The sequence below is a fragment of the Octodon degus genome, unplaced genomic scaffold, assembly GCF_000260255.1.
Source record: "Octodon degus isolate 3935 unplaced genomic scaffold, OctDeg1.0 scaffold00069, whole genome shotgun sequence".
Classification (NCBI taxonomy): domain Eukaryota; kingdom Metazoa; phylum Chordata; class Mammalia; order Rodentia; family Octodontidae; genus Octodon; species Octodon degus.
Window position 1 is genome coordinate 1,146,211 of NW_004524645.1, and position 7,966 is coordinate 1,154,176.

At 38.6% G+C, this 7,966-nt stretch overlaps 1 protein-coding gene across 1 annotated transcript in view; it reads right to left on the bottom strand.

Annotated features, from left to right (window-relative positions):
• Mid1 (midline 1) overlaps positions 1-6,193 on the bottom strand; it is a 393,633-nt gene extending 387,440 nt beyond the window's left edge. The window contains exon 1 of the mRNA XM_023719545.1: positions 5,769-6,193. The gene's annotated coding sequence lies outside the window, so the exon portion shown is untranslated. The remainder of the gene's footprint in view (positions 1-5,768) is intronic.
• Positions 6,194-7,966: the final 1,773 nt, after the last annotated feature.

The window sequence follows — 7,966 nt, forward strand, 5'->3', positions numbered from 1 at the left end:
TATATATATTGAGCAGAACATATTTATTGAGGGAAAGAAAGCTCCTGTCTGAGAGAGGGACAGGAGGGGGGGCTGAGTGGGTAGTTCTCCCAGCCAATATATATTGTTGGCCTCATGCTAAATATTATGCATTCATAGACATGACCATATTGAATATTGATAACAATCTAATCAAGTGTGTATTTATGGCTCCATTGATAACTCCACCATCCACTGCTTTGGAAGGAAGTTGGGAAATACTATTATTCTTTTGTCTCCTAACTTTAAACCGAGGTTATCAGTTCCCGTAAACTTGTTATCTGTTCTCTGATAGTTTATGTACTGTTTTGTTCCCCAAGGCAATATATGATGAGTATGTCAGCACAGATATAAATAACTGCACAATTAGATACTCAAGGGGGAGAATAATTTTGGTTTAAATTGCCAAGGCCTCTGTTACAGAACAATAGCTATAAATAATGCAGCATTTCTTGGCTCAAGTTTTTAACCAAAATTCCAATTCTGTCACATGTTAAAACTCAAATTGTCAAATTAAGAAGGTTCTGCTTAATCTCATTTCTGTCTCAAGTTTAGACAAGTGAAGAGCAACTCACAAGAGAGTGTGAGCGTACTTGCTTACACACAGCTCATTCTATTCTTTTTGCAGGAACAGCTATTATGCACCATGCACATCTGAGAAGGCTGTGTTCCCCAAAGCACTGCAATGCATTTTTATTTTCTTTTTACATGAAAAAGAACATTACCTGAATGAGTGGCCTTAGCACGTGAAATAAAACAATGTGTTTAAAAGGTTCCTTCACAGATGATTCCTTCATATGTGATTGCAAGCAATTAATTGCAAAACAGAGACTTTTACACTCAACTAGAAACCCTGTGCCTGCCTATCATTTCATCAAGTAATTTTTCTTCAAATATAAATATATTTTAAATTGGTTTTACTGATATCCTTGGTACCTTGAAAATCCTACTGGTACTTTAGTTATTAATTTATGGTATTCTATTCTATTTCCTTCCTTCCTTCCTTCCTTCCTTCCTTCCTTCCTTCCTTCCTTTCTTTTTCCTTTTCTATCTTTGTAATACTATGGATTTAACCCAGGACTTACTGAGCTATATCTCCAAGTTTTGAAATTTTATCTTAATCATAATTTTAAATTTTTAGACAGAGCCTCACTTAAATTACTGACTTGTCCAGGCTGGGCTTGCAATGATTACCTTCCTGCCTCATCCCCCAGAGTGCTGGAATTGTAAACATGGGCCACCATGCTGAGCACTATTTTTTACATATTCATTCTTAGAAATAACAGCAGCTGATCTTGTCTGCTTCATTGTTACTAGAAAATCTACATTAATAATTTCCAGTGGCTATAAACCAATATAAAAGCTTTCTAGTTTCCCTAGTGTTCTGGAAATCTCACTTCTCTTTGTGGTACTCCAAGAACTTCTAACAATTTATTTATTTATTTATTTATTTATTTATTTTATTGAGAAACAAATATCAATGAGATAGTTTCAAAGCTGATTAATAGGACATTCTCAATAATTAATACATTATACATTGTTATCTTCTTCTTATTTTTTTTTAAATTTATTTATTTATTTAGTGTGTGTGTGGCCAGCTCAGCCCACCAGGGGGCGGGGCTGGCTGGCATGTGGTGCTGGGGGATTGAACCTCAGTCCCTGTGCTTTGCTTGGCTTAGTTTGTTCTAAGTAGGTGCTTTAGACCACTGAGCCATCTCACCAGCCCCTGTTATCTTCTTAGTGGTCATACATAATTTAAGGAGCAGACAGGATAGCCTGTCCAAACACTATTACTACAAATCTTTCTTCTCATTGAATTAAATGAAAGTAGCTGTATATCTATCCTGACTATTCTGTATGTACAAAATACAAAATGGTCCTTCCTTTGTATTGAGTAGATGGCTCAGTGGAATAAGCGCTTCCCTGGCAAGCACAAGGGCCTGGGTTCAATTCCCGGTTCCGGAAAAAAAAAAAAAGAAAAGCAAAGAAAAAGAAAGAACTAACAACTCATGATAAAATAGTCTCTCTCTCTCTCTCTCTCTCTCTCTCTCTCTCTCTCTCTCACACACACACACACACACACACACTCACACAGAAAGCACTCTACTCTACCACTGATCCACACCCAAGCCTGAGAGACTGGTCGTGAAAACTACATTTCTACAGTGAGATCATCCCGCTCTCTCACTGCTGCTCGTTTCTGTATGTCCTGCAGGGGGGCTCTAACAGCGCTTTTCTTCTGTTAGCATGTGCACATGCCTGGCATCTACTTGGCTTCCTCTGACGTGGAAATCAGCTGGCCAGTAAAAACGCGAATATCTTGACAGGTCAGTTACCACCCGTGTTTTGTACTCACTGGTTGGGTAGCTCTGACTTAAAAGATGACCAGCAAAACAATGGGTGAGCAAGCAACTCTAAATCCCCATGCTGTGCATTACTCGGGTCAAAAGATTTCTCTTTGTGGGGATGCTATCTAATGCATGAAGGTTTGATTTAAATTCATCTGTCTCTTATATACTGCTTTTTCTCCAGAATACTTAGAAAAAGACTTCAAAAGATACTCAATAAATATTTGCTGAATGAATGTAACGGGTATTAATAATGCCAAATGTTTTTAAAAGGTAATTGATGTCAAATGGTAGGCAGAGAAAGTTCAGCAGGGATAGGAACACTTACTACAAATTTGGTACAGTGTCCAAAGAAGGAATTTACATTAATAAGTAACCTTTGAAGCTGGGTTCTTTTATGTCCATTGCCCCTGGACTAAGGCACTCTGGTGTCAGAAAATCCCAATCAAACAGCAGTTTCAGAAAGAAGTAGAAGCAATATCCAAATGTTCAAAAGGATTCCATGAAGAAACACTCTGTGATCAGCTTTTCAGATCTTTGCGAATAAAACGGCATATGTGCTCATGCACACACACATACACATGCACATAACACACACACACGCATGCACACACACACACACACACACACACACACGATGGAACCCCTTCTTAAATTTTTTATAGTATAAATAGGACAAATTGGATGACATAGAGCAGGCCTTAGCACTGCCACAATTACACAAAAGATAGTGAAAATTAGGATCTTTTTCTTTTCATTGCCCCCCAAGCCCCCAAAACTCAGGTTAAAAGAGTGGTGGTGGTCTTTTAACGAGCTCAATCAATATTCTGGGCCTGGGTTGTCAAAAGCTGCTTTATATCTTTTACATATCATGACAGATAAACAAACTGATCCAATGTGTATAATACACTGGGAAGAACTGAGGAAGCTGTGGGGCCCAGAGGACATTGTTAGAGGACCTGTTCCACCCAGGCACATTCTGATGGCCCAGGAGCAAAGAGGGATCAACACGAGCATGTCTGCACCACACTCATCGTCTCCCCTGCCCTTCAGCCAGTCCGCATGGAGGCCTGGGCTCCAAACACACTCATCATGATGAGCATACAGAAGGCAAAGCACCAGTAAGTCGCTCCGAACCACACTTCTGGGTACACCATGCCGCCTTCAGGGAGGCACAAGACAAAGGAGCATGCTAAGGCTCTGAGAATCTAGATGTCCTTTGTTTTTCTCCAGTGTTTTCAATTTCTTTTAATCAGTACACTAGTGTCTCCAGGGCTTAAGGAAGCTTCCAAATAGTTACACCTTTCCCGTAAGAACACAGTGCCCAGTGATTTGAAGAAGGGTTAATGCAACAGTATAACATTATAATTTTCTTTCTTTAGAGAATATTTTGGATCCGAAAATAACTTTAATGGTTAAGAAGAAATCCCCCAGGAACTTTGTTAATGCCAGAGTGTTAAACACCATAATCAATATTATTACCTAAATGAGCTGCCTGGGAGTCAGAACGAGTAGATTCTAGAGCTGAGACTCCAGGCACCAGCAGTAACTCGTATTCTACTGGCAAGGAGACTTCTAAACATGAGATCCAACACCCTATGCATCACCGCACCCTCCTTCCCACAGAAGATTTATCTGTCTTTCTGGTTATATATTCCCTGGGCTGTTAATGTAATTAGTGTATAATAACTATGTACATATCCAGTCACAGGAAAAACGGCAGACGTGCTAGTTGATTTGGCTTGGGGCCATCTCATCGGCGGCATGAGACAACCTGATATTAAACCATCTGTTATTAACTGTATATTTTAAAATAGTGTTTTGTGTCTCCTGGGGTACTCTCATTGATAGCAGCACAATATTAAGACTCCTATTTTCCAAGCAGTACCAAGGAGATAACAAGCTTTAAGACATTTGCACTGGCCCCTCTATTGCTTGTGTTATTAAAGATTTTATTTACTGAAACATTGCTGTGTTAAACACACCGCTTTGCTCTTTCATTATCTCGGAAGGGAGCCAGTTTTGTTTAAACCATGTTTCTAAGGACAGTTGTGCTGTTTGGCTTCATAAATCCTAAATCGAATCAGTCATAGGTTTTGTTCTTAAGAGTAGGTGCTTGCCAATCTGTATTAAGACAATAGTCTCTCTGAGGAAGGGACTATGACTTGCAATTTTTGTGAAGAGTGGTCACTCTCTCAAATCTGCTTATTTTCCTTGATTACTTTTCAGTAAGTTCACGTAAGAAAGGAATTTCTCAATATCAGAAACCTTGTGCCACTTGTTGCAGGCAGTAGTACAATTGTGCCCCTTGAACTCTCAGGACTAAGTCCCAGTTCATGATGGAAATGACAATACACCTTTAGAAAAAGGAGCAGTCACATCATTCAATGCCATTGTCCAAGCTCATTGAATTCTTAGAACCACTTTGTCCTGCAAAAATAAAGATACCAATTTGCCCCTTACTTCAAATCAATTTTGACAGCTATAAAAAATGAACTTTCTTCTCAAAAGTTTTACCTATGGCTCAGAACTTAGTAGAAATAGTATTTTTTTTCCTTGCCTAGTTGCCTCTAATATTTGGCTATTCCCAAGTATAACTACAATTACCCTGCAAGTCTGTTGCTTTCACATTTTCATGTTTAATTACATTCCAATTGAGATTATTTTACACATGTAAAAAATCTAAAATTAATTGAATTGACTGGAATGCCCTTGACATAAAGTTACATTCATCATTCTCGCCTCATAGAAAAATAGACATATGCTAGTTGTCAAAAGGCAAGAGTGAACTCCTATACCCTTCTAGAACAAAGAGGCCAGTTCAACTTCTTTCTTTCCTCAGTGTTTCAGAAGGTGTCCTTTATTTTGTGCACTAGATGCAAGGATTTTGCGGCTGTATAAATGAAAAATGATACCTTCAGACTGCCTTTTTAGTGACAAATTATACCTCTGCACACTCTCACACTGCCTACAGTTTTAAGTACATCGTTTAGATTTACTATTACTTCCTTAGGGACTACAGGTTCCTCGTAGAACACCCCCAAACTCATTTCCACTGTTTCAGAGTGCAACCAACATGAGAACGTATGCTCATCACAGTGGTATAGAAATTTGCCTAGTAAAAACACGCTCTGGAATGCCTCAGGTGCTAAAACCAACGTCGCCTTGGTGTATTGTTGGAGTTTTGATGTGCAAAACCGACAGAGAAAGTTGGCTGGAGGTATGTGCAAAGCATTGTATTTGCTCAGGAAGGAGCTGTGGATGGTATAGGCTGAGCAACGCCTCTCACTTTGCTTCCTGGGTGAGACCAGTGAGGCGTGCCCCTTAACAGAAGCAAACAGAGAGAGAGAGAGAGAGAGAGAGAGAGAGAGAGAGAGAGAGAGAGAGAGACTGGAGACTCACCAGCTTCCCCATTTTTCCCCACGACGGAGTTTTCGTTGCTCAGCTGTAATCTGGAAGAGGCAAGCCTTCAGGTCCTCCAAGCGGCTGCTCTGCTCGGGCAAGTGCTGGCTCTACACTTTGCCTCCCATCAGCTGAATGGCTGGGGCGCTCGGGAAGCCTGCTCTGTCCAGCTGAGAGTCGCTCCCCCCCCCCAGGGTGTGTGCTTACATGCCTTTCAGTCAGCGCAAAAATCCTCCAAACTCAGGTCAGCCTAACAGGTTTCCTTATATAGGTAAACATGAATTGCATTCCTGGTGAAAGAAGTTAACTAGGAACCCCGGTAACCTGGTTAACTCTAAGTGTGCCAGAGTGGCTCAGAGTCAGCCTGTGTAGGGTTTGGTTGCAGTACAAAGGGATTTGTGTGATTTAATTAAAATCATCTTTATCCCGGCAGTCTGCAAATTTGGCCCTTCTAGAATAACTGCAAGTCAACTGCTAGTATTTTATATCACGGCTTCTGACAAACCTTGTATTATCTGAAGGCATCGTAGGAAGAAAAACTAAAGAAGAGGATATTATAATTTGTTTCTTGTGTTGTTAAAACCAAAGTAACCCGTCTTGGGATCATTTTCAAGGTAATAACTAAAAAACATTTGATAGAAAAATAATGTGAATAAACTTCCTGCAAGTAAGGCTCAAAGCATTATTTCAATTTATTAATTATCAACTTTCCCACACTTCAGGGAATAATACAATATGATCTTTGTACGTTTACTTTCTTTGCAATGCAGTAATTGCTACTGTATTCTTGATGGATGAATGACAGATAATGACATCTTTTGCAGAAATAACCCCCCAAAGCCACATATAGACGTGTCATTTGGTGGCTTCAGTAAAGAATTTTAAGATCTGTGAATTGCATAATTATATTTGTAAGAATTGTAACCAACCTAGTGGATTTAAGAAGATAAGAAAATAAACCTTAAATGAACTGTAGAGATAGGCAGCTTAACTCTAGTTGCAAAATATAGTCTTTAAATGAAATATGTACCTCACATAAATTGTTTAATAATTGACTTTCATCCCACCTTTGCCCGCCACCTAGTGAAGTAAGAATTTTTTTTTACCCATTCCCTGAAGATATAAAATAAATTTGGGATACGAGATTTTCTTATGTTTTGGAAATAAAGATTGCCTGCTAAACAAGACCTATTTTTAAAGAATCACTTGTTTTATTTTGTCCATTCGTTGATGGCTTCTTGACAGTGACGACCTTATTAAAAATAGCTCAGGGCTTTTTTAGGTCTCTGTTCCAGAAAGGGGAGAGTGTGAATGTGTCCACAGTATCTAAGTCAGCACCCAGCAAATCGGTCTCAAAGAATTTCTGCCAAGAAGAGTGAAGCACAAAAATCACAGTGCGAAGGGGCATTTTACATTGGGCAGAGTTTTGTATCTAATATCTTTTCTTATGCACTCAGGAATGCTGTGAAGGTGCAAATTGTTTTCTCTTTACAATAACACAATTGCCTTGTGTGAACTAAAGTGATTGCTCCAATATCTTATGATCAGTAGGTGGGAGATCCAAAATCACAGATCCACAATTTAACTACAACAGCTTTTCCAAAATTGAAAGGAATTGAAGAGACAGAACATGAAAATGGCAGTTTTTCACATTCAAATATAATTTTTAATCATCTGTCCAGAGAGTTCAAACACATTACAAATTGATTAAAATGCTTTGTATGAAGTCATAACTTATTGCTCAAATGACTGTCTGTAAAGGTCTTCAGAAAGATCATAAAATGAGATAGAAAGTGTATTTTATGGAATATGAAATTGGGTTATAAGATGTAAGATATATATATACAAATATTGCACACATTTTTTAGTCATAGTATACACATCTCTATTGCATCAAGTTAAGACTGACCTTGATTCTCTTATTGAAAGCAATATTACTATTTTCTATTTATTGGGTATTCATTGCTCTTAAATAAAACTTTGTGCCACACGAGGTAAATGGCTTTTACAAATTTCATCCATTTTTGATCCTGTACCCTTTATGCCCTCACAGTTCCCACTGAAGCAAGTTCTGTTTATGCAGGAACCTTAGACTTTGTTAACATGTTGTTGCAAGACGAAGAATGTGTGTTTTTCCAGGGCAGGTTAGATCTTTAAATGACTTAAGGTGGCCTCCAAATTTGTTCTTATGATTCTAA